The sequence below is a fragment of the Caretta caretta genome, chromosome 1 (genome assembly GCF_965140235.1).
Source record: "Caretta caretta isolate rCarCar2 chromosome 1, rCarCar1.hap1, whole genome shotgun sequence".
Classification (NCBI taxonomy): Eukaryota; Metazoa; Chordata; order Testudines; family Cheloniidae; genus Caretta; species Caretta caretta.
Window position 1 is genome coordinate 149,488,372 of NC_134206.1, and position 27,580 is coordinate 149,515,951.

The 27,580-nt window shown below is 39.1% G+C and overlaps 1 protein-coding gene and 1 non-coding gene across 12 annotated transcripts in view; one reads left to right on the forward strand and one right to left on the reverse strand.

Moving 5' to 3' along the window:
• Positions 1-27,580, reverse strand: part of DMD (dystrophin) — a 2,122,534-nt gene that overhangs the window by 934,354 nt on the left and 1,160,600 nt on the right. The window lies entirely within an intron of this gene.
• TRNAW-CCA (transfer RNA tryptophan (anticodon CCA)) lies at positions 13,548-13,619 on the forward strand. Its single transcript has one exon. It is a non-coding gene; the product is annotated as a tRNA-Trp (tRNA).

Consider the following 27,580-nt stretch of genomic DNA (forward strand, 5'->3'; position numbering starts at 1 on the left):
AACTCAAGAAACCTGAACATGCCGAGAGGCAAAAAGAGTTAAAGTAAGGGATAAAGCAGAGATAGCTCAACCCTCTGCCTTCTAAGAGAATTTTAGTCAAAGAAATGGATTTTCTGCTCCTTTCATCTCTTCAGTGGCAAAAAATGGAAGGGAATATATTCCCTTATATTAGTACAATGAATGGAATTGCTTTTAAATTATAGATAGGCAAACCTACTGAAAGCAAATTCTTTTGTTTTTGCTCTGCTTCCATCCTGCAACTTCTTTCCTGGTTCAGGCTCCTGACATCAGTAGCCATATGATGTGAAAAACAGCATCAGCACCCTCACATTTTCAGCAGCAGTAAGTACTATCATGCTCCATGCACATGACATCTCTGGGCTGATGTGATAAGTTGGAATGTTAAAGGATAGGTCATCAGTGAAAAGTGACATTTTACGTCATGGAGAAAAATGTTACAAGAGAGACAGGCCATATTCACATACACACAAACACATGTCGCAGAAGGATAATTCAAGACACTCTGAGGGTATGTCTACACTAAACCCTTAAGTCGACCTATATTGGGTTGACTTACAGCCACCACTGTAATTATTGTGGTGGTGCATGCCCAGACTACCCTCCTTGGGTTGGTGGTGCACATCCTCACCAGGAGCACTTCCAATGGCCTAAGATGAGCAAGTTTGGGCAGCTGAGAGCCTGGACTTACATCAACCGAACTGTGTAGTGTAGACCAGACCCTAGTAACATGCAGACAGTGTCTACCCACTTTCCCACTGTATCAGAGTATCCCTTTTACAGATTATGCTATTCTCAATTAATGAATTAAAATATCAGTAGAAGGAGATTTTTGGTTTGGTTTGGATTTCAGGGATGGGGAGGGAAGCTTGGGAGCATTAATATTTCTTCTTGTGCCCACATTTGTGGAATTAGTTGACTCCTGATATTATAAACAGAACCACTTTGTATTCAAAGAAAGACTGAAGATTCATCGCTTTAGCTGAGCACTTCATTAACGTACAGTCAGGTAATTGCTTCGCTATTTTATTCCTTTTTTGTTCAAAATACTAAGACACCAGACCTCAGCAGAGCTATACGTATTTTTATGGTTTTATACTAACATTATGAAAGTGAATAAACATATGCACTGAATATATTCATTGTTACAAACTGTCCAGAAATCATAATGGGAATAGAATGCTGCCACAGTTTGGCTATCTGCTACAGTTACAGATAATAGACTCAGTCTTTTTCGTATTAGAAGAGTCATTAAGCATCTTCAAGGTCAAACAGAAACTTGACATCATATCAATACAGCAGTGTCAGAAAATGACACATCACAGCTATAACTTTGTTAACAACAATAATAAACCCTTGTTTGGGGCTTTACATTTTCAAAGCACTATACAAACATTAACTAATTAATCCTCACAACAGCCCTGTGAGGTAGTTAAGTATTATGATCACAGTTTTACAGATTAGCAAAGTACTCGGATTGCCTTCAAATATAAAGTAAAAGGAAGGTAAAGGCAAACAGACTGCAGGCCAAATATATCGAAGATGTAAGTAAGCAAAAATCCATTAAATCACTAACTTGCAACAATTTGGCCAACCTAATGCAAAATGGTAATCAATGGCATACACTAAAGTAAGATTATCTTTTCATGCTGAAGCCCTGCAAAATAACAATGACTTTGTAAATGCTATAAAATAATGTCAGGAAGATCTGGTTGACACTATAGGGTATAGAAAAGTGGGTACAGGACTAAAACAGAACACTTTTAAATAAATAAACAAGGTTAGTGGGGAGGGTGATCCCATCCCAAGCCACCAGTTATGGGATGTGGGCCTTAGGCTGTAGAGGATCCTAATGGGAGCAGGAAAGAATCCATTGATTATCCTTCATGTCGGAACAAATGATACTATTAGATTCTCATTGGGACGAATCAAGGAAGTCTATACCAGGCTGGGGAAGATGCTTAAAAAAATGGAGACTCAGGTGACATTCAGTGGAATTCTACCTGTCCCTAGAGGAGAAGAGTGGAGGCAAGACAAGATTATAACAGATCGTTCAGGGAGTGGAGCAATAAGGAGGGTTTTGGATGTTAGATGACTGGGAGGCATTCGTAGACAGAGGACAGGATGGACTCCCCCTGGGCACGGAGGACAATAGAATTCTAGGATGGAGGTTGGCACATCAGTTTTAAACTATACATTAGCGGGAAACAGTTGGCAGATAATGCTCATATAATCTCTCTGCCTGATCCTAATGTTGAGAGAGAAGAAAATCAAGTAAAAGAAGATACAGTAATGGAGGAAGGAACAGAAGAGGGTAGGAGAATGGACAACAAGAGGAAAGAAAGTGCCAATACCACTGACAGTAACAATCAGATAGGTGATATTGGTAGTAAAATAATTCTATCTAATCAGGCAAGGAATCTGAGTGAAGCCAAGCAGAAACAACTAAGATGTCACTACACCAATGCAGGAAGCCTGCGTAACAAATGAAGGAACCATAACCACTGGTGCAGGAAGATGCTTAAAAAAATGGAGACTCAGGTGACATTCAGTGGAATTTATATTAATTAGATAATAGAAACATGGTAGAGTAATAGTCATGATCAGAATACAGGTATTGAAGGGTATGTGATGTTCAGGAAAGACAGAAATAAAGTAAAGGTGGTGGAGTAGCATTGGATATTAATGACAAGGTAGACTAAAGAAATTAGAACTAATGGAATGGATACAATGGACTCTGTTTGGGTCAAAATCACTTTGGGAAAGAAAGATATCAGAGGCTCCACTGGGATAGTGCTTGGGGTCTGCTACAGACCCCCAAGATATGATCTATATATGTACAGAGACTTCTTAATCAGTTTTAATGAAATAAATACTACTGAGAATTTTGTGATTATGGGAGACTTTAATTTCCCAGATATAGATTGGAGGACAAATGCTACTAATAATGATATGGCCCAGATATTCCTTGTTGTAATAGCGGATAGATTTCTTCACCAAATAGTCACCAAACCAACAAGAGGTGATGCCATTTTAGATTTAATATTGGTAAATAGGGAGGACATCATAGAAGAACTGGTTGTAGAGGACAGCCTTGGTTTGGGTGATTGTGATTTAATTCAGTTTAAACTAAATGGAAGGATAAACAAGAATAGGTCTAGATCTAGGGTCCTAGATTTCATAAGTGCAAACTTTAAAAAAATTAAGGGAATTAGTTAGGGAAGTGGGTTTTACTGAAGAACTCAGGGATATGAATGTGAATTCAGAGGCTTGGAATTGCTTTAAGTCAAAGTTGCAGAAGCTATCTGAAGTCTGCGTCCCAAGCAAAGGGGAAAATTCATAAGGAATTGCTTCAGACCAACCTAGATGAACAAACATCTCAAACATGTTACTAAGAGAAAGCCTACATGGAATGGAAGAGGGGATGGATCAACACAGAAAGCTACCTCTTAGAGGTCAGAAAGTGTAGAGAAAAAGTGAACTGCCAAAAGCCAAGCAGTGTTAAATCTCACAAAGGAAATGAAAACCAATAGTAAAGGGTTCTGTTAGCTATATACATCAAAAGAAAAGAAGTGGGACTGCTAAACACTGAGGATGGGGTAGGGATTACAGATAATCTAGGTGTTGCCCAAAACCTGAACAAATACTTTTGCCTCAGTTAAGAGGAATGAGGAACTTGAAGACAGTGGCAGAGTGGCTAATGGGACTGAGGATATGGAAGTAAAAATTAGCACATCCAAGGTGGAAGCCAAACTCAAACAGCTTAATGGGACCAAATGTGGGGGAGGGATAGACAATCTCCAATCGAGACTATTAAAGGAACTGGCATGTGAAATTGCAAGCCAGTGGCAAGGATTTTTAATGAATCTGTAAACTCAGGAGTTGTACTTTGTGATTGGAGAATTGCAAATATAGTACCTGTATTTAAGAAAGCAAAACCAAAAGTGATCTAGGAAATTACAGGCCCAATAAATTGACTTCTGTTGTGTGCAAAGTCTTAGAACAAATTATGAAAGGGAGTAGTTAAGGATATTGAGGTAAATGGTAATTGGGATAAAATACAACATGGTTTTAGAAAAGGTAGATTGTCCCTAACCAGCCTGATCTCTTTCTTTGAGACAATAACCAATTTTATAAACAAAAAAAATGCAGTAGATCTAATCTACGTGGGTTTCAGTAAAGAATTTGATACGGTTCAATATGGGAAATTAAAGATGGGGATTAATATGAGAATTAAAAGGTGGGTAAGGAACTGGTTAAAGAGGAGACTACAATGGGTCAAGCTGAAGGGTGAACTGTTAGGTGGGAGGGATAATCCTCAAGGATCAGTCTTGGGACCAATCTTATTTTATATTTTCATTAATGACCTTGACTCTAAAAGTGGGAGACTGCTAACAAAAGTTGGGAGGGATTGCTATATGGAAGAGGACTGGAATGATATTCAAGAAGATCTAGATTACCTTGAAAACTGGAATAATAGAAATGGGATGAAATTTAATAGCGTAAAGTGCATGGTAACACATTTAGGGACTAACAACAAGAATTTTTATTATAAGATGGAGATGTATCTATTGGAAGTGTGAAAGGAAGAGAAAGACCTGGTTGTATTGGTCAATCACAGGATGACTATGAACCACCAATATGATTCATAGATACTAATATCATAAGGGACCATTATGATCATCTAGTCCAACCTCCTGCAAAATGCAGGCCACAGAATCTCACCCACCCACTCCTGCGAAAAACCTCTCACCTATGTCTGAGCTACTGAAGTCCTCAAATCATGGTTTAAAGACTTCAAGGAGCAGAGAATCCTCCAGCAAGTGACCCGTGCCCCATGCTACAGAGGAAGGCGGAAAAACCTCCAGGGCCTCTTCCAATTTGCCCTGGAGGAAAATTCCTTCCTAACCCCAAATATGGCGATCAGCTAAACCCTGAGCATATGGGCAAGATTCACCAGCCAGATACCCAGGAAAGAATTCTCTGTAGTAACTCAGATCCCACCCCATCTAACATCCCATCACAGGCCATTGGGCCTATTTACCGTGAATATTTCAAAATCAATTAATTACCAAAATCATGTTATCCCATCATACCGTGAAAAAGGCTAATGCAATCCAAGGATGCATTATTTTCAGTAGAGATGGGGAAATATTATTACCATTACACAAGGCACTGGTGAACCCCATCTGGAATACTGGGTGTAATTCTGCTCTTTGATGTTTAAGAAAGATGAATTCAGAGTGGAACATGTGCAGAGAAGGGCTACTATGATATCAGAGGAGCAGTGGGGACAAAAAAAAGTGAACTTGTTTCAAGACTTAGCTTGATAAGTTTATGGAGGTGATGGTATGATGAGATTGCCTACTATGGCAGAGGACCCCTCCATGACTGCTATTAGCAAATATCTCCAATGGCCAGAGATGAGACACTAGAGGGCTCTGAATTCTTTCCCAGATGTCTGACTGGTGGGTCTTGCCCTCATGCTCAGGGTCTAACTGATCACCATATTTGGGGTCAGGAAGGAATTTTCTCTCATGTCAGATTGACAGAGGCTTGTTTTTTTTTTGTGTGTGTGTGTTCTTGTTTTTATCTTCCTGTGCAGCATGGGTCACTTGTTGGTTTGGACTAAATTAAATGGATTCTCTGTAACTTCAGTCTTTAAATAAAGATTTGAGGACTTCAGTCACTCAGCCAGAGGTTATGGGCCTTCTACAGGAGTGGGTAAGTGAGGTTCTGTGGCCTGCAATGTGCAGAAAGTCAGACTAGATGGTCATGATAGTCCCTTCTCATCTGAAAGTCTATGAGCTGCTCTCTCTATGTATATTTCTATTATAAAAATGAAAAAAGTGATTTATTGCATCTCCCCCAACCTATTTTTTTCTTCTCTACTATTTTGTTTAATTTAAATTTAAGAAAAAACATCTAGTTAATTATTCTACATGAAAAGAACGAGACTGGTATCTTAGGTGGGAAAGGAGAGATGGTTTATGGAAGCCAGAAGTGACATGAATAAATGCCAGCAATTATATAGAAAGTGAATCTCTCCCTCCACCCCACACACACACACATTGATTTGCAAGATCAAAAGAATGAACAAAAACACAACACAACCTGAATTTTTCAAAAACCATATGTTTCAAACGTTGACATTAAATAATTTCTTACACTGGCATCTTAAATCCTTTTGCTGTTCCTTGCTCCTAAAGCCTCAGATTCTTTTCTTTGCAAACAGAGTGGCTATAGATTCTGCTGTTGTCAGAACTAATCTCATAGATTAACATTCCAATTAAACTGGTAAATAAATAACAAACATTTAACTCTTTCAGTTTAACATCTGAATCTGTCCAAGTAGCTTAACTGCAGAACAAACCCAAGGAAGGAACCAAAGCCTTGGTCAGAACAAATCAAAGGGAGGAAACTACCAGTTTAGAAATCCACTGTAAACTCTTTACTCAATTTTTAGCAAAGCTTCATTCATAAACATATACCTTTTATTTTCTCTCTCTGCCTTTCCCAAGCACCAATATTTCTATATGCACGTACACTATATTATTATGCGCATACACGAGAGAGAGGAATTTTCTATTAATCTTTGTACTTAAGAGTACAGTGTTCATTTTGTTGCATTTAGCCCCCACTACTGGCAGAGATAATCCTAACACCAAAGTCAGTTTAGCAGAAATACAGCTACAAAATTTCGAGAGAAAGAGAGAGTTTGACTTTGTGATACATCACAAACAACAAAAAATCCACGGATGACCAGAAAGGATTGATTTGGTATGTAATGTTTTCTTTCAAAAACTGCTACTTTCAGAGAGATCATGTTGTTTTATTTCATAGTATAATAGCATTAGCTAGAGGAATGCATTTAACATCTATGGTGCAATGAAAGGAGGATGAAACCACAGCTGCTATTATCTACTAAGCAATTTTTTTCTTCTTTACAACAGTGTAGATTTCAGTAAATTCTGAGTAATCTATGGTGATATTATTTAAACAAAGAGAAATCACCATCACAAGGATGCATGCATTACAACCCAACCACTAATAACATTTTTCATCTAAGTGAGATAAATTACTGATAAGGACGCCTCTGAACAAAGTTTGTGTTTGAGTGACTGCTACCAGTTGATTAATACAAAAGGTAATCCAAAGTAGCCAAAAAGAAATATGTGACTCATTCTATTCATGTCTCCCACTACGCATTGCCAATTTTCACTTACACTAAAAAGCATCTGAGACTCACAAAATACTTAGAAACTTTAATAAATTAATGCTCTCAACACTGGCACTACTGTAGTAGCAGTACACACCTACACACAAGATAACGGGTGACTGATCCAGACTCAGCCTTTGGCATGTGCTGTGTGTACAGACAAGTGTACTCACTGTTTGCACTCCTTCCCCAGTATACATATATGATCTCTCATAGCACACTGCAATATAAATATAAAAACTTTCCTGATCTGACTGTTCTACTCCTTCCTTGTTAGCAGAACTTGTCTGCACTGGTTACACCCAGTTAAAGTTCATTCCCACTGTCAGATTGGAGTCAAGGAGTCTGGTGGAAAAGATTCCATGTTGTTTTTTTGATAAGATGAATATAGAATCATAGAATCGTATGACTGGAAGGGACCTCGAGAGGTCTTCTAGTCCAGTCCCCTGCTCTCATGGCAGGACTAAGGATTATCTAGAGCTTCCCTGACAGCTGTTTGTCTAACCTGCTCTTAAAAATCTCCAACAATGAACATTCCACAACCTCCCTAGGCATTTTATTCTAGTGCTTAACCACTCCCACAGTTAGGAAGAGTTTCCTAATGTCCAATGTAAACCTCCCTTGCAGCAATTTAAGCCCATTGCTTCTTGTCCTATCCTCAGAGGTTAAGGAGAACAATTTTTCTCCCTTCTCCTTGTAACCACCTTTTATGTGCATGAAATCTGTTCTGTTCCCTCTCAGTCATCTTTTCTTCAGACTAAACAAACCCAGGTTTTTTTCAAATCTTCCCTCAGAGGTCATGTTTTCTAGATCTTTAATCATTTTTGTTGCTCTTCACTGGACTTTCTCCAATTTGTCCACATCTTATCTGAAATGTGGCGCCCAGCACTGGACACAATACTCCAGCTGAGGACTAATCAGTGTGGGGTAGAGTGGAAGAATTAGTTCTCGTGTCTTGCTTACAACACTCCTGCTAATACATCCCAGAATGATGTTTGGGTTTTTTTTTTTTTTTTTTTTTTGCAACAGTGTTACACTGCTGACTCATATTTAGCTTGGCATCTACTATTACCCCGAGAGCCCTTTCCGCAGTGCTCCTCCCGAGGCAGTCATTTCCCATTTTGTATGTGTGCAACTTATTGTTCCTTCCTATGTGGAGTACTTTGCATTGGTTCTTAGTCAATGGCATCCTATTTACTTCAGATCATTTCTTCAGTTTGTCGAGATCATTTTGAACTTTAATCTTATCCTCCAAAACACTTGCAACCCAGTGTGGCATCGTCCACAAACTTTATAAATGTACTCTTTCTGCCATTACCTAAATCATTGATGAAGATATTGAACAGAACCAGACAGTGGCGCTGGAACATTTTTAATAGTGGGGGTGCTGAAAGCCAGCCCCCTTACCTCCTGTCCATGCCCCTCCTCCCCCCCAGAGCTGGGACTGGGAGCAGAGCAGTGTCTGCGGGAGAGGGGACCCGGACAGGGGTAAGTGGGCCAAGGCTGTGCCCACAGCTGGGACCCTCAGGCACGGGGCCAGCAGCTGCATGCAGGGCAGAAGCAGAGGCACGGGGCCAGTGGCTGCATGTGGGGCCAGAAAAGGAGGTGCGGGGCCAGTGGTTGTGTGCAAGGCCAGAAAAGGAGGTGCGGGGCGAGTGGCCGGGACCCAGCATGCAGGGCTGTGAGCAGAGCCTGTGAGCAGAGCCTGTAGCACCCCCCGCACCTCTGGAACCAGACCCAGAACTGATCCTTGAGGGACCCCACTCAATATGCTCTTCCAGCTTGACTGTAAATCATTGATGATTACTCCCTGGAAATGGTTTTCCAACCAGTTATGCACCCACCTTACAGTATCTCCACCTAGGTTGTATTTCCCTAGTTTTGTTTATGAGAAGGTTATGCAAGACAGTATCAAAAGCCTTACTAAAGTCAAAATATTCCACATCTGCCGCTCCCCACTTATCCACCAGGCTTGTTACCTTGCCAAAGAAAGCTATTAGGTTGGTTTCACACAATTTGTTCTTGACAAATCCATCTGACTGTTACTTATCACCTTATTGTCTTCTAGGTGTTTACAAATTGATTGGTTAATTATTTTCTCCGTTATCTTTCTGGGTACTGAAGTTAAGATAGCTGGTCTGTAATTCACCGGGTTGTCCGTTATACAGATTGGCACTATATCTGCCCTTTTCCAGTCCTCTGGAAACTCTCCCGTCTCCCATGACTTTTTGAAGATAATCACTAATGGCTCAGATATCTCTTCAGTCAGTTCCTTGAGTATTCTAGGATGTATATCATCAGGCCCTGATGACTTGAGGACATCTAACTTCTCTAAATAATTTTAACTTGTTCTTCCCTATTTTAGTCTCTCATCCTACCTCATTTTCCCTGGCATTCATTGTGTTAGATGTCTAATTGCTACTAACCTTTTTGGTGAAAACCAAAACAAAAAAGGCATTTAGCACTTCTACTGTTTCCACATTTTCTGTTATTGTTTTTTCCCCTCCTCATTGAGTAATGGGCCTACTCTGTCCTTGGTCTTCCTCTTGCTTCTATTGTATTTGTAGAAAGTTTTCTAGTTACCCTTTATGTTTCTAGCTAGTTTAATCTTGTTTTGTGCCTTGGCTTTTCTAATTTTGTCCCTACATACTTTTATTATTTGTTTATATTCATCCTTTGTAATCTGACCCAGTTTCAACTTTTTATGGGACTCTCTTTTGAGTTTCAGATCGACGGTTTTCTGGTTAAGCCAGCGTGGTCTCTTGCCATACTTCCTATCTTTCCTACACAGTGGAATCATTTGTTCTTGTGCTCTCAGTAATGTCTCTTTGAAAAACTGCCAAGTCTCTTGAACTGTTTTTCCCTGTAGACCTCCTTCCCATGGGATCTTACATTAAGAACTCTGAGTTTGCTCAAGTCTGCGTTCTTGAAAGCCATTATCTTTATTGTGCTGTTTTCCCTCCTACCATTCCTTAGAATCACAAACACTACCATTTTAGGATCACTTTCACTTCAGCTGCCTTCCACTTTCAAATTCTGAACCAGTTCCTCCCTATTTGTCACAATCAAAATCTAGAACCTCCTCTCTCCTAGCAGCTTTCTCCACGTTCGGAAATAAAAAGTTGTCTCCAATATATTCAAGAACTTGTTGGATAATCTGTGCCCCTCTGTGTTAATTTCTCTACAAATGTCTGAGTAGTTGAAGTCCCCCATCACCACCAAGTCATGTGTTTTAGATGATTTTGTTAGTTTAAAAATGTCTCATCCATCTCTTCTTCCTGGTTAGGTGGTCTCAAGTAGAGACTTTGTTGTTGTTTTTTTTACCCCTTTTGTCCTTACCAGAAACCTTCAACATGTCTGTCTCCAATTTCCATCTCAACCTGGGTCCAAGTGTATACATTTTTAATATATAAGGCAACACCTTCTCCCTTTTTTCCCTGCCTGTCCTTCCTGAGCAAGCTGTACCCTTCTGTATAAATATTCCAATCATGTGTATTATCCCACCAAGCCTCTGTGATGCCAATCATATAATAGTTGTATATATTAACTAGCATTTCTAGCTCTTCCAACTTATTTCCCGTACTTCTTGCATTAGTATGCGGACATCTGCGATACTGATTTGATTTTCCTCCATGTTCTCTCTTGTCTCTCCCTTATCCCTGCTATTACAGCCCATGCTCCCCCCAAATTCCAACTTTTCTCACAGGTCTCCATGTTTTTGAGTTACCCATTGGCTTTTGTCACCTGCCCCCTCAAACCTAATTTAAGCCCCTTCTCAGCCAGTCTGTATCCAAATATGCTCTTCCCCTTCCTCAGTAGGTGGACCCCATCTCTGCTTTGCAGTTCTTCTATGAACAGCATCCCATGGTCAAGCTGAAGCCCGCCTGGCTACACCATCCTCGCAGCCAGGCATTCACCTCCAGGATGCATCTGTCTCTGCCTGGGCCCCTACATTTGATCGGAAGGATCAAAGAGAATACCAACTTCACCCTTAATCCCAGAGCCCTGTAGTCACTTCTGATCTGCTGAGGGTCATACCTCACAATATGATTAGTGCCCACATAGATGAGTAACATGGGAGAGTACTCAGAGGGCCGAATGATCCTTGACAATCCCTCCATAACGTTTTGGATTTGGACCCCTGGCAGGCAGCATATCTCCTGGGATGCCATGTCAGGCTAACAGGTGGCTGCCTCTGTCCCATTCAGAAGAGAGTCACCAACCACAATTATGCTAGGTTTCCTCCTGGGAATCATGGCTGCAGTTCTTCCAGCCTTGGGGATACATGGCTTCTCCTCTTCCACCTTTGGGGGTGATTCCTCATCGCTTGTTGCCAGGGAAGCATATCTGTTCTTCATCACAATGGTGGGTGGGTTGGGAGTAGGGGGTGGAGCACTGACTGCTGCCAGAAGTAACCAGCAGCCAGTGCCCTCCCTGTGACAGGGTCATATCCTCCTCCCCCGGTGGTGTGACAGCAGTCCTCTGTAGCTGGATAGCTTCCTCAGCCCTGGACATCTCCATATGAATACTCCTGAGGAATTCCTCATGGGCACAGATGATCCGCAGTCTAGCTACCTCTCCTGTAGCTCTCCCACCTGTTTCCTGACAGACTCCACCAGCAGACATCTTTCATAGTGGACGGTCTCCCCCAGTCTGGCTTTCTGAGAGTGGGGAAAGCAGACCACAGTCTCTGGAAGTCCATACCAGAATCTGGGTAGAGGCATACATGATTAGGTTGTCTGGAGACAGAGGCAGTGTTGGCACTCATAATGCGGCCCTTCCTAAGCATTTTGATTATATTACGTCTCCCTCTTACAAACTCTTTCTCAACCTCCCCTGTTCGTGATCCCCTATTCGCTATCATTCTTGAAGTAATAACGGTCTTGCGTTTCATTTCTGGTCTTCTACTCCATATTTTGTTGTATAACTGGACTTTATGAAATTTTTGAGTTATGCTAAGTTTGACCTGTATCTTGTACAGCTTTTGTTTCAAATCCAGCTGCGAGAAATTTTTTTTAAAGAATGATTTACACAAGATATAAAAAGTGTTACATTTGTATGTGAAAATTATACCACAATATTGTTCTCTCAGGAGTCATAAATAGATCAGAGTTCAGTTTTTGCTATGAAAATAGAAATGTGAACCTCACTGGGATATTTAATCACAATATAAGGTCTCTGAATTAAAAATCTATTTTGTATCAAGTCTCATCAGAGCAACGAAAATCTGCTTGTTTCTAAAAGTCAATTTAAAACTTTTAGCATAGAAACAAAAGAACACTGAAGCAGATGTTGCTCAGCTCTCAGTTAAGCACAATCATATTCCTGAGAGAAACAAATGAAGAGTATTACACTGTATATGCAAGTCCATTGCTTAAATCCATAATTACTAGTGAGCATTAAGACGTTTCCTGTATTCCAATACTAGCAAGTACCCTTAAAAAAAAAACAGTCCTCGTTTTATAATTTTAGTCATATACAATGGATGGAAAATCTGTTATGGGCTTAGTTAGGTGCTTATAGTAACTCCAGGCTAAAATGCTTGAAGTGGTGGTAAAGCACAGCAATTTTGCCCCCCCACAAATTTGCATATTTTAAAATCCTTAAATTATTAATATTCCAATTTATAACCATACCCACTGTTGTAGCCCACTCATCACATCTTCCCCACGTTGCTGTGCCCCACCTCAAAACACATCCGCACATATACCTGCTGCCCCACGTGTACACTGAAGGCTGAATACAGTCCCCACACAACACTGTTGCACCAGTCCTCAAACGAACGCTGCTCCCCACAAAACATCTCATTCACATAAACTCCTGAATGCCCCCACCCACATCAGCTGCTGTACACCACAAAACTACTGCATTCCCACTCGCCCACTGGCAGCTTGTCCCTCATCCACGCCCTAGTGATTTTACTCCTTTGGAACACAGCCTACCGAACCCACCTCACACCACTGATTTCTCGCCTTGAGTCCTATTTAAACATGCTGCAACTCTTGTTGGGAAAAATGGTGTTATGGAAAAATGGAAAAAAGCACTGTTATAGTCATCATTCAGTTTAACAAATTAACTGCTGAGTTTTTAACTGAGAAAAATAATTTTAGGTGATATGAGATCTACCAAACAACGGAGGTTACTGAACCTTTCTGTTAACCTTGGGAAGTTTCAGGTTAGGCCTGAGACCTGATACTAGACGATTTCCACCTGGTATGAAATTTTTGTTGACCCTGAACAACAGGAACATCTATGAGGCTGCTGCAGGAGGGTCCCCCCACCCTATCTTGGTGGCGCAATGGTTGCAACGGACCTCGTGGCGCAATGGTAGTGCATCTGACTCCAGATCAGAAGGCTGCGTGTTCGAATCACTTCGGGGTCAAATGAGTGTTTAGGGGGAGGGATAGCTCAGTGGTTTGAGCATTGGCCTGCTAAACCCAGGGTTGTGAGTTCAATCCTTGAAGGGGCCATTTAGGGATCTGGGGCAAAAATTGGGGGGATTAGTCCTGCTTTGAGCAGGGGGTTGAACTAGATGACCTCCTGAGGTCCTTCCAACCCTGAGATTCTATGATCTTGGCTATGATAGAGTAAAGTGCCTGTATAAAACCCTTCAATCTTTAATAGGATGCTACGGCAGGTGATGAGTCTGCCCCATGGTGGTTGCTGCTGGGATCCAATGTATTTTGAGTGGTAGCCCTAATGAGCTGCAGAAGGACAGGAAAGGGAAGGCAGATGAGCTGTCTCAACAGGTCTTATACTTCATCTTTCTAAATTACCACAACAGCAACAATGACACAGAAAACAATGGTTAAGGTTTTTTATCATGTTTACACTAACAAATGAAACAGGAATTTGGGTAATCACTCCACTTGAAAAGCTCACAGTCCATAAGCTGAGTTAAGACTGCATGAATTGAACTGGACTGTGAATGACAGCTCTTGTATGCTACACTCTTGCTCAATATCTTCCCTGAGGGTCCACTGCTCCATGAACTGGTGTGCAATATTTAAGAGCAGGCCAACGTATAGTTCTTCTAGGTACAGGTACAAACTCACATAAGCCACTTCCCTCTGCAAAGAAGACCTCAAGGACATTGACATCACTGCAATTGTGTTGCTGGGGAATTTGAGACTGAAGCAACTGGCTGTGTGCATGCACAGTTTGCCTGTCCTAGTCTTTTTCTGTCTGCTGAAAATCATTGGCAAATGAAGGACTATCTTCTGATTTTTTCCTTTCTCAACTAGTCTTCTTTCCCATGTTCTTCCCTACAAATTATCTATGCCTCATCACCTGAAATAGTATCATAACCCATCTCAAATCAGAGGACATAGCTCTTGTTTCAAGATAACAAGGGGGTTCAGAAAATATAGATCTGGATAATGAAGGGCAACATTCTGGTAGCATAAAATCAAATACGAAACAAAGATTTGTTCCATCTCTGGTGACTATATAGAGAGAGAGACTCAAGAAGGCTCAGGACTCAGCAAGGCTCAGGAACTTGTAACAAATGGTAACTCCTAACATTAGTTAGAGAGAAACCTGTTCTCTGCAGTCTTCGCAGATGTGAAATGGCTAGTAAAATGTCTAACACATCTCTGTAAGCCACCCTAATGGATTTAAAAGAGTAAGATATATGAAGAAATCTTACACTGTATGTTATTCTGCCATGCTCTTTTTGATTTAGAAATAACAAAATACAAACAAATATGTTGCTGGAGCAGACAACAGGATTTGCAAATATTGTTATCTTACAACTGGTGTTTCACTTTCTGTATCAGATATTACCGATGTGTAGGAGCACTTCAAAATACTATGCTGAATTTAACCAGGTCTAACAAAGTGTGTATTCTGAGCTACCCACAAACACATCTCATGTTATGTGCTGCAACATTTGCTGTTGTTTTAAAGAGGGAGATCCATTTCAGAAAAAGAGTATGAGAAATATGATGTAGTCTATTTATTATAAAGAGTTCCATATACGGTATATTGTTTCAAGTATAGGACCCAGTTCAACAATGCACTTGAGCATGTGCTTAATTGATAGAATGTGACTAATCTCACTCCTGTTCAACAAACAGCTTGACTCTAATGGGACCAGCATGTATTTATGCAGTTTGCTGAATAGGATATGATTAGCCCTGTGCTTACAGTCAAGCACCTGCTTCAATGTTTTTCTGAATCTGGTCCTTCTGAATGACATTTGCATCATCTTCTAGGTGTTTTGGCTTTTTTTAATACGCTCAATCTGTATATAATAGCATCGAGTTTCTCCCCATTAGTTTAATAATGGAAGTTTTATAGTTTAGCCTCAGCACACATTCTGATGGCAACTTCACTAAGCTTCTCTTTTGTTTTTCTCTTGCTGTTATGTGCTCAATAAATCAATCCTAACTGCCAGGAAACAAATGACTTTTTCAAATACAGAGTCCTATATGAAAGTCAAGAAGCCTAGGAAGTGGTTAAAAAAATCCATACAAGTCAAAAACTAATGAAATCATTACATCTAATTAAAACTTCTCTTCTAGGTATTTTTGGTTATTTAAACATCTGGACTTTTTCCTCCAGCCTAAATCTTTAGCAGTTTGATTGCAAATTGTTAGACAATACAAGCATGACAAAACGTATTGCAAATAGAAACCTATTTTTTTCAGAATGTAAGATTTTGTTTTGTAACCAGTGGAAGGGTATGCTTTAACCACAATTTTTTCCCCAAAGTTCTAAATGATTCAGCTGATACTTACATTTATTTCCTTCCTCTTGGTCACTCTGTAGTTAACACCCTTGATATTTTTAGTTAAGTCAATAGTTCCATCTCTAACTGCTCTTACGTACATTCTCTGCAATTGCACAGTAGCAGTCTAAGAGCTCAGTTATGGTTGCTAAAAACTGGAAATGCATAGAGAATGAGGGAATGAGGCACACAGCCCCAACAAGGCTGCTTGAAGGCACAATGCCTTTAAAATGCATACAGCTTCTGAAGAGCAGAGGAAAACAAATGGATAGCAACAAATCTGGGAAAACTTCAGTGCTGTGTCCAGCTCAGCTCTTCTGCATCGTGCGACGGATAAGACCATGGTCCATGGCTCCTGTCAAAGAGGACTCATTTGGATCTGACTAGCGCTCTTGTCAGTGGTAGCTAAATCCCCTCCCTTGTGCTCCCAGACACACATAATGGAATTATAGCTACCCTGAACAGGCACATTTGTGGGGAGGGGAGAGAGTAAGGTGGGTTCCCTCCATTCTCATTCCACCATAGCACAACTGAACTGTGCAGCTATTATTTCACTTTAAATTTCTTTTCACTTTTAATATCCATTTTTCCTCTGCACAGTAAAGGAAAATATGGTTTTCTAAATTAGAATCCTCATGGGCTCTAGGCTCTTTGATTTGGGCATAATCTGTTATTTTGTTCATGCTTCTTGCCCTTCATTCATCTACAAACTCAAGCTCGGATTTATCCAACATCCTTTTCTCCGATTTTTTCTTTGCAATGCTTATCTTGACTGCCTAGGAACATCGCTGCTGATTTTCTCCCTTTCGTCCGCTGAGTTGTCTTCCTTGCTCACTCTCAATAAATTAAATGATGTGCTTCCATTGGGAAAAGGCAACTGATATCTCAAATTTTCACTGGTAAAATCAGGTTCTTTCATCTCTAAGTTTTTCATGTGGTCTGACATCCTATAATTGGATAGTTTAGGAAAGTCAACAGTGTAAAATGTAAAGGAGTACTTGTTGCACCTTAGAGACTAACCAATTTATTTGAGCATGAGCTTTCGTGAGCTACAGCTCACTTCATCGGATGCATACCGTGGAAACTGCAGCAGACTTTATATATACACAGAGAATATGAAACAATACCTCCTCCCACCCCACTGTCCTGCTGGTAATAGCTTATCTAAAGTGATGATCACTTTAGATAAGCTATTACCAGCAGGACAGTGGGGTGGGAGGAGGTATTGTTTCATATTCTCTGTGTATATATAAAGTCTGCTGCAGTTTCCACGGTATGCATCCGATGAAGTGAGCTGTAGCTCACGAAAGCTCATGCTCAAATAAATTGGTTAGTCTCTAAGGTGCAACAAGTACTCCTTTTCTTTTTGCGAATACAGACTAACACGGCTGTTACTCTGAAAGTGTAAAATGTAACCCTCTATCATTTGATATTGTGTGCTCTGTACCAGTATGCCTATATATTTAACTGCATACATGTTGCACTGTATTTATAGTGGCCTGTGTATTCATATGTCACAGACTTCTAGCTCCCTCTGTTCCACATCAGCTCCATCATCTAAGGTGGCACCAGGTCCAGGGGCCTCACCCTTCTACATAGGGGATAAGAGAAGCAGTACAGAGGATTTTATATGGGACAGAATTCGGAAAGCTTTAGACCCTTGAAGCTCTTTCCTCAACACAGCAAGTGCTAGCTACAGCCAAGGCTACATGGGGGTAAAAGTCAGAATCTGTTTATTCCCTGTGCCCATCAAGAGTAGTTGGATGGGAATGGCAGGGAGGGGTGGAGAAGGTACAAAGTCTTAGCTTCGCTTCACTCCACCCACTAAAAGAGACCAGCCATCACAGCTGGCATGGCTCAAATTGTCCAGCATCAAACAACTAGCAAAAGAAAAAAAAGAGGGAAGGAATTATGCCTCATTGGGTTGTCTCTGAGGCACAATGTCCCCTGGAGTGGCTTCTAGGGCAATGAAATTTATGCAACACTCCTTGCTCAAGTCTATGCCTAGAGCCACATTGTAGACTTTGTGTTCAAAGTATCTGCCATATTTAATATTCTAAATGCAATTAGAAAGAACAATTATACTGTGAAAATGTATTACTCCACAGTGTGCCTGAACACCATGATGGAATTACATTGCTGCACATTTATTTTAACAACATTATGAAATTTTCCATTCTTAATGCTTTCAGTTTACGTGCTATATTCCCCAAAAGTCATAGTGATAAGGAAAAACCACAGACTATATAAGATCATAACTACAGTACAAATTACATTTATGTCGGCTGATGGTTAATGGACTTCAGTAATTCTCATAGAGCTGAGAGGAACCCTGATATCTTCAGGGCGTTTATGAACTGCTTGGAAACCTGCTAGTGATTTTGTTTATTATACTTTTTACAGTGAAAAACAAACAAGGGCAAATCATCCCTCGAGGATACTATAATGGAGAACGGATGGAGAGATCTAGCATATTACCATTTGTTTTTTTTTTCTACAAGCAAAGAAAGTCAAATCTGAACATGTAGATTAATCCACTATCTGCTTTTGTGCACTCTGCCAGACTGAGTCAGTTTTCCAAAAAGTAGCTCCTGATATTTGTCATCACATAGATGAGTAGATCTACATGGAGACAGCAACATATTACGGATATGTTGGTAGTTAAGACTGTGTTCAGAATTGAATTTAAAGCAAGAAGAAACCCCTCAGTTCCATATTTCAATCAGGGCTCTGTGTGCTCCATGATTCTGTGTCTGCAGAATCTGCTGTGGAATGCGGTGCAAATTTCTGTGCTCTAGAACTTCAGTTATTTGTGGACTTTTGTTTGTTTTAAATTATATGTCTAACCCATAGAGTTACAAAGATAGCCTTGAAAACATGAACTAAAAATAACCAATGATGTGATATCTTCCTATGTTTGCATAGATCCTGAAACAATAACTCTAAAAAGATGTGACCAGCCCCATTCTTCACATAGACTTCAAGATTCCACAGCCAGGAAACTTAGTATTTTTCCAAGATGCTATGGAATTTAGCATTTCTGCCATAGAATTTTCTATTTTACTGCAGACAGATGCCTGACATTTAATTTTCTTTCTCCCTGCCCACCGGGACCTGGCTGCAGCTACCTCTTACTCTCCAGTTTCTTCACAAGGGGAAGTTAATTGGATTACTGTGCACATGCTCTACATTGAGTCAGACTGCAGGCAACTGCAGAGCCCAGCTTGGAGCCAGGGTGTGGAGGGAATAAGAGTAGACAGACTGACTTGGAGCTAGGGTGACCAGATGTACCCATTTTATAGGGACAATCCAGATTTGCGGGGGGTTTTCTTATATAGGCATCTATTACCCCCACCCCCGTCCCGATTTTTTACACTTGCTACCTGGTCACCCTACTTGGAGCCAGGGCTCCATTCCCTTTCTCTCCAAATTTTGAATTTTTTGGTTTATGTTCCAAATCAGAATAAAACCAAATTTAGAAATATCAAAATCCTCAGATAAATAGAATCATCTTTCTCGATCCAGCTATTATTCACACCCATCAAAGCACTCCCTTGTTTTTCACGGTTGTGCATATTAACAAATAACCCATACTCACCAGAGAAATTCTAATCTGCTTTTATTACAAAAATTTAAATCCCTATATTTTGTCCACAGAACTCGATAATTTTATTCAAACTAACATGGGGGTTGGGAAAATCAACATTATGAAAGTTACAGAATCAAACTGCCACACATTAAATGGATTAAAATGGCTGACTGGTCTCAAAAATGTAATCATGAGTGCATTTCTATGGGGTTCCTGTAGGGATCAATTCTTGGTCCTATGTTATTTACCACTTTTACCAATGACAAGGAAGAAAGCATATAATCTGTACTGACAAAGTTTGCAGATGACAAAATGATTGTAGGTGTGGTAAATAATGAAGGAGAGAGGTCACTGGTCTGATTGATCTGGAACACTTAGTAAACTGGGCACAAGCAAATAATATATATTTCAACACTATATTTACAGGATGGGTACCTCTATCCTGGGAAGCAGTGAGTTGAAAAAGACTTGAGGGTCCTGGCGGACAATTACCAATGCAATTCTTGAATGTATAAATAGGGGAATATCAAATTGGAGTATCTGGCACTGGTGTGACTGTTACTAGAATACCATGTCCAGTTATGGTGTCCACAATTGAAGAAGAATGTTTAAAACTGGGAAAGGATTCAGAGAAGAGCCAGGAGGATAATTAAAGTTTGGAAAACATGCCTTATATAGTGAAAGGAGATCAAACAATTTAGCTTATAAACGAGAAGGTTAAATGCTGATTTGACCACAGTCTATAAGTAGCCACCTGGCACAGATAATTGTGATAAAAGAGGGCTCTTCAGTCTAATAGACAAATGCATAAGAATATCTAATGGCTGGAAGTGGAACCTATACAAACTCAGACTCAATATAATGTGCACATTTTTACATGTTCAAGTGAATACATGGAAAGAGACAGATACATCAAAAAGGGCAATAGAGACCAATAGGAAGAAAAAGAGAGATCACACAAGTCCATTCTAATACACCTCAGTCATTGTAGGCATTCAGTGCTCATTCCCTAGTGCAAAACACATTTGCTTATCAAGCTGTCACTATTAGCTTTCCTGAGAAAAGAGAAATATCATCTTCATTTCTTTCACAGTTTTGAAAAAAGTATGATAGTTCACAAATTTCAAGCACTATTTCAGAAGTTTATGGTAAGTATGTAGAATTTGTGTACAGAAATTATACATGTCAATCTAAAAAGTATTCAAGAAAAACAATTAAGTACCCATCTATGGTTTTCAGTGTATGGATAATAGAATGACAGAAGCCCTTGTCTAATCCAAACATATGCATACAGAGATGGTAGGTAAGCCTCTAGTACAGTAATTACGAATGGATAGTATTCCCTCATCACAAGAAATATCTTTAGGTTTAATATATGCGGACACATATAACCTTTACTATTACCTTATGTTTGTCTTCTTTGTGTCATCTGTGGGGACTGAGCTCAGAACCTCTGGATATAAAAACATAAATCTCTACTCCAGGAGCTAAAAATTAACCAGCTATCTTAGCATGAAAGAAGTAGGAGAGTCATAAACCTCTCTCTGTGGTCTAGCTGCTAAAAGGGCAAGGGCAAGTCTACACTTAAAAAGCTACAGTGACACTGACGCAGCTCTCCTGTGGGCTTAGTTAACCCACCTCCCCAAGAGGCTCTCCCGCCGACATAGCTCTGTCTACACGTCATTAGGTCGATATAACTCTTTCAACTCAGTGGGTTGGATTTTTTCACACCCCGACTGACACAGTTATACTAACAAAGGGCTGTAGTGCAGACCAGACCTAAACCACACTATGTTATTGTGGAATATAGAAGACTGTAGTAAATGGAAGTGGTGTGTTAGATTAGGGTTCTATCCCCTAATGGTGTGTTAGATTAGGGTGTTAGATTGGGTTCTATCCCCAACTCTATCTGAAGTGACCCTCTGCAAATTAATTTATGTGAAATGAATGAAGGATAGTTTTCTCCTCTCCCTAGGAAAGATTGCCGTTGGGGTTAGGCTGCTATTTCTTTTCTTGGATATTTTAAAAGGAATCCATTGACTAATAACCAGGTTCTCTTAGCTTCCCAGATAGTCGAACCTCAATATCAGGAACTTGCCCAATCCCAAGATATCTTCCCAGTTTGTATCTCTCACTCTACATTTTTTTTTCCTGAGTGGCAGACTCCCCGACATGTTAACATCTTAATTGTATTCTTGAGCTTCATCCGGTTTGAACATTCCTAATTCTGTCATTTTAAAGTGATCAGACTTGGAGTACAACAGTCTGTCTTTCCTATGTCGTTCCATTTGCTGTATAAACTGGAACTTCTCTCACTCTATGAGAATTTATACTTTGGTAGACTGTTCAATAACAAAGCTGCTAAACAGTCACAAACACAAGAAGCAAACAATCAATAATGTATTTATGTTTACCTTTTCAAACAGAAGCAACGGACAATTAAGTTTGGAGATAGGATAGAAGAATAGTTCTTGGGAAAGTTAAAATGCTTAGACCTATTAAAATCACATAACTCTTTCCATATCAGGTTTCATTGTTAATGTGATGAGTCAAAAAGGATAATATGACAAGTTGCATAATTATTACATATCTGACTATTCTTGTCAACGTGAGCTCATCAGAAGCTGTCTGAGTAGAAAAAGTGTACTCTTGTGCATTCACTTTTCACAAGATGAACTAGTTGCCACTGAGAGAGATAAGGTGGGTAAAATAATAGCTTTTTCATCAATAGAAGTTGGTCCAATAAGAGATCCACAGAGCTCTTCTTCTGTTCTGGGCCGGGCCTGACCTGACCGAGAGCTCTGTGGAACTTAAAAGCTTGTCTCTTTCATTGACAGAAGTTGGCCCAATATAAGATATGACCTCACCTACCTTGCTTCTCTCAGATCCTGGGACCAACACAGCTACACCACCACTACTTAACATAGAATGCTGGTTGCATTAGAAATGAAGTGGAGTGTAACATGGAAAAAAAGACTTAGCATAGCTACATATTAAGATCAAACACAATCTGACTGTAAATATATAATGTTTGCTTTAAAATGTTACCAAAAGATTTATTAAAATAATATGTCATTTTAGTTTGGAAAGATAATTAAAAATTACTGTATGCCTCCAATTGCATGCCATTACAAAGTCAATATGCTTTATTTTCTGAAAAAGAAAATTACTCAGGGAAGCTCAAAAAAAGGACATAGAAGGAAGTAGAGTCTCCTTAAAGTCTCAGAGGGAACTATTGGAAATAAATTTTATGAATCTTATTACAGATAGTTTATCTCAAAAATAGGTCTGTAATAATTACTTTTAAAAAAGGCCTATAACATGCTCTTGTTCTATATAAAAGCAAAATTTTATTTCTAAAGATACCAACAACTAGCAAAGTTATGAAACAAACAATTTTTTCTATCACTCAGAAGTATTGTAAGCTTTGAAAAATATAATCAAGGCCTCATTCCTTTAAACATGCATATGCTTAACCTGAGATATTCAAATATATTCAGTAATTGAATTTTTGCATTTATCTTAGCGAGGTTTTGTTGCTTTTATAAACTTTTTGGATTGATTATGAATAGCTCTCTGTGTTTATTAAATATTCAAGTTATGTTGATTATGTTGTCAACTGCCACTGTAACTAAAATAATAGAGGAGGGCATTAATAAGTTACTGGGGCTTTCAGTCTTTCAGAGCGAGGGAATGTTTTATAGAAAGCTAACTAATGCATTTAAGAAAATGTTGAATCTTCTCCTTTCTGGACACATGAGCTTTACACAAGGTCTTCCCAGGGGGAAAAAAAACGGTGAACAGATTTGTTGGCTGGCTGCACAGTTTAGCTTTAGTTGGGTATTGTCATATTCCCACAAAGTAACTGTGCATGCATATACAGCCCTGATTGCAAAGAGTGCAGTCATATCTTTGGCTTGTTCGCTTACGGTACTCTGTGCCATGTCTCTATCAAGCTGTTTGGACAACCTTGTCCTCATATTGTGTCAAGAAATGTCCCATCCCATATGAAAATATACCGCCTTCCATTGTGAATACATCAGCTTGGAATGTACTTTAGACAAACACTTATGTGAGCAAACCTGAGCACTGACCTGTCTATGGAAAATGAACATAAGTGAGCATGAACACAGCTGCAGTAAATTCATTCACAAATTTCTGGGAATGTTCTCAGGTTTTAATTTTGCAGTATTTACCTATCTCTTCTAAAAAAAAACATTTAAAAAACTTGGGATTTCACTTTTGCTAGAAGAGTTACATTAAATTTGCAATGCACCACAAGTCTTTACAAAATTCACAGGTTGAATCGGAGTGATATGTGATGCAGGTTTATTTGAAGGGGGAAAGTACACATTTTACTTGTTTTTGCAGCTCAGGTATGTACCACAGTATTTATTTTAAGAAATAATTACAAAGAGGGGAAAACAGATTTTCACCAGTCACATCCTCACCCATATTCCTTCACCATACATAGTACTGTACCTCATGTAAATGAAATTATCTAAATAAATCAGTCTGTCGTGACTGAGATGTAGACATGATATGACTACTAAAATAGCTCAATTAGAAGATAACTTTCACCCACTGGTTTCCAAACTCTCATACCAGCTCAATATTAATAAAAAACTTAAAATCTTAATATGACTTACAGATACTTCTATCATGCATTTTCAATGAAAATCTACTTCAGTAGTCTGTATAACTGCGGTAGATAAAAATCATCTCTTGCATGAGCTAGAACATTAAACTTATAGTAGCCTGATAGAAATGGAGACGAGCAAGAGAAGGCAACTAGAGTTTTCAAATAAACCGAGTTTGCTGTGGGTAGGTCTTTTGGATGAATCTTTAAAATAAACAAAATCTGGATGTACTCTGCTTGGACAATATAGATCCTATAACACTCTTCTTAAAGTATAGTTCTACCCTGCTGCCCTTAGCCAAATGTACCTTCCTTTCTCTGGTTTCAGAGTAACAGCCGTGTTAGTCTGTATTCGCAAAAAGAAAAGGAGGACTTGTGGCACAGTCTCTAAGGTGCCACAAGTACTCTTTTTCTTCTTCCTTTCTCTGTTATACTACACATTTTACACAGCACGTATGCACGGCTGCTGGCCAAGAGGTGACAGTACTTCAGAAATATTATATGTACTGGATGTAGATGTGAAATGTGTTAGGATCCTCTGGGAAAGGCTCTCTCTCTATATATATATAAATATAAATAAAGATATTATTAAATGAAAAATATAATGACCAGTGAAATGGAGCATAAAAAAGCCCATTTATGTGAACCTTGGTTATCAGAAACTTTGTTGTCCAAGGAAATAATATTTTCTGGTGGTTTCCAATAATTGGGTTATTAATGGATGCCTGACCATCCACTTCAGAGGATTCAGCAGGATTTCAGTGCTGAGCCTACACGAAGGTGCTTTAATTAAGTTCTCAAAACCTTGCAGTACAGGTGTCGACTTTAGACCCAACACGTATGCCTATGGACGATATTAACAGTAATCAACCCCGTATGACTTTCATGACAAATTAAAAGAAATAGATGTAGCTAGAAGCAAATCAGATGAATGTTTTCTTTATCAGAGGAACCAACCATCCAACTCTCAAGTAGTCACTCAAGGATCTCAAGTTTATCCATATTGACAATAGTCAGTATGTAAATCAATTTGCCCAGGCTGAAGACAATTGTGTACATCCAGAAGTGCATTGCCGACATACGTTACAGGCTGTGACCATTTAAGACCAAGCCTAAAAGAGGGCTAAATTCAGTGCTAAGGGGTCAGATTCTCCAGTCCGTTGCATCTTGTGCCTGTATGCAAAATGGGTGTAAAGTGGATGTATAGAACACTACCATTCCGATTTGGTAGCAATAGGTAACGACTTTGCACAGGTAGGAATTGGAACACTTTTCACAGTGTGTAATTTGTACTAAGGTGTGCCAGGGCTAAGCCCTGGCACCTCTAGGCTTCACTGTTCATAGCCCTGGCACCTCTGGGCTTGCCAACACCTCTTTCATTACGATGTAAGCAATGACTTATCTGCTTTGAGAAAAGATGTAAGGCTGTGGAGAATCAAGTCCCTGGTGTTCAGACTGCTCGATTTCAAGGCTTTTCTTTTCTCAAAGGAGAGAACTACAGGGAAATATGTTTATTCATTCACATCCTGTATAATGTTCTTACAAAAATTATAACAATTTGGAGAGTTCAAACTGCACATCTATGTCTGCAAATAGTCATTTGAAAAAAGTTTAATAATGAAATGTTTGAAAAATGCATCATTTTAAATTACTATGAAGATAGAAATTGTTTCTCAGAATAAACAATGCCAAGATTTACAGTACAATCTAAGTACAAGCTATCAATTGTGATCTACTGGTGGCAAGGCTTGGCAGAACTATATTAGCAACATTAAATTTATTATTTTTCATAGCCTCAAGGCATTTTAATGTCTTACTAGCAGTAACAACAAATGACCTAAAAAAACTTTTAATAGGATACAGTAAATTAGGAATGACGAGTAATGCAGAACTGGGTGTAATGGAGCAGAATTAAACAACTCATGTAATAATGAAATAACACTTTTGGCCTGACGTGTCATGAAAATGGCTTTTTACTATAAATTCAGGTTAAGAACTGTTTTGATATTTCACCACTGCCATTAGCAGCAGCCCTATTATCTCCACCGCTATTCAAGAATATTTTGCTATTCTATAGTAAAAGATAGACATTCGTAATTTTTTACTCCAAATTATATTACTCTTAGAAATTTATAAATTATAATATAAAATATGATTATAGGAATCTAACTATTGCTTCTTATAATAAAAATAAACCAATAGCTATTTTAGTGTGAATCGTGACTACCTTTCCTTCTCAGTCAAGGGGAAGTTCCTGCCTTTACTAATATTGAGCCAAGTTCAAGGCATTGGTCCTTATCTTCAGGGTGCTCAATAGCCCAGACCTAGCATAAGTACAAGATCACCTAAAGGTCCGAGATTAAGACCTCACTTAACAACTCTACTCCTAAAGCAAAATAAAACACTCTATCCACAAAGGTAAAGTTCATCTGTGCAGGTGACTGAGCTTTCCTGGGGGCTGGTCAGAAACTGTGGAATGAACTCCCATAAGAACTACGGTATATCACAAACCTTAACACCTTCCATTCCGGGTTCAAGGCACATTTTTCCACCTTCTTTTTTCCTCAGAAACACACAGTAGCATGTACATTTAAGAAAGAAACCCACAACCCTATCAAAACAGAAGGGTTGAACACCATTCTCACTGTGTGCCTGCACGTGTACACATACACAGAGCTGTTCCCAGGTATCCAACATAAAATATGTACTCAGTCTTTGACCACTTCTTCCCATAACTTACATCATAGTAAAGTATTACACAGATATACAATACTTCATGTTTATGGTATATATAGCACCTAGTAGAGCATTCATTTTCAACTCTGCCGTTTGGTAATGGATAATAAAATTCTTTCCTGCCTAGTCTATTAACATATTCTTAAGTAACACCACTTTTCCCTCTGACATTTTAAGAACTGTTTTGTTGTATATTATAATAGGGAAGGATGTTTATACTTCCTTTTCCTTTCAGGAGAGAGCACAATCCTTATTTTTTGTACTGAAAATATTGCCTAATGCACAGCTAAACTTCAGGGACCCCTTCACTGTCTATCAATCTAGAATTTCAAACATTGCAAGTAAAAAGTCATTTATTTAATAAAAATATTGAGGAACGAAGCAGTCAATTTTCAGTAAGGAGCCTGTGGAGTTTAGTGGTGAACTCCCATTATTAATAACATAAGCCATGTACTTAAGTTCTTTTATAAAACACTAGATATTTAGCAATTATTATAGTAAGCCCTATGATCATTCTAAGTATGCATCTCCGGATAAATGTGCTAAATTGGGTTTTCACTGGAGTGTGTTCTACATCTTTTCATTTCAGTTACAGCATTATATTGCTTCTTTGTTTCTTCAAGTTTCCAGTGACCCTTCCCCTCCCCT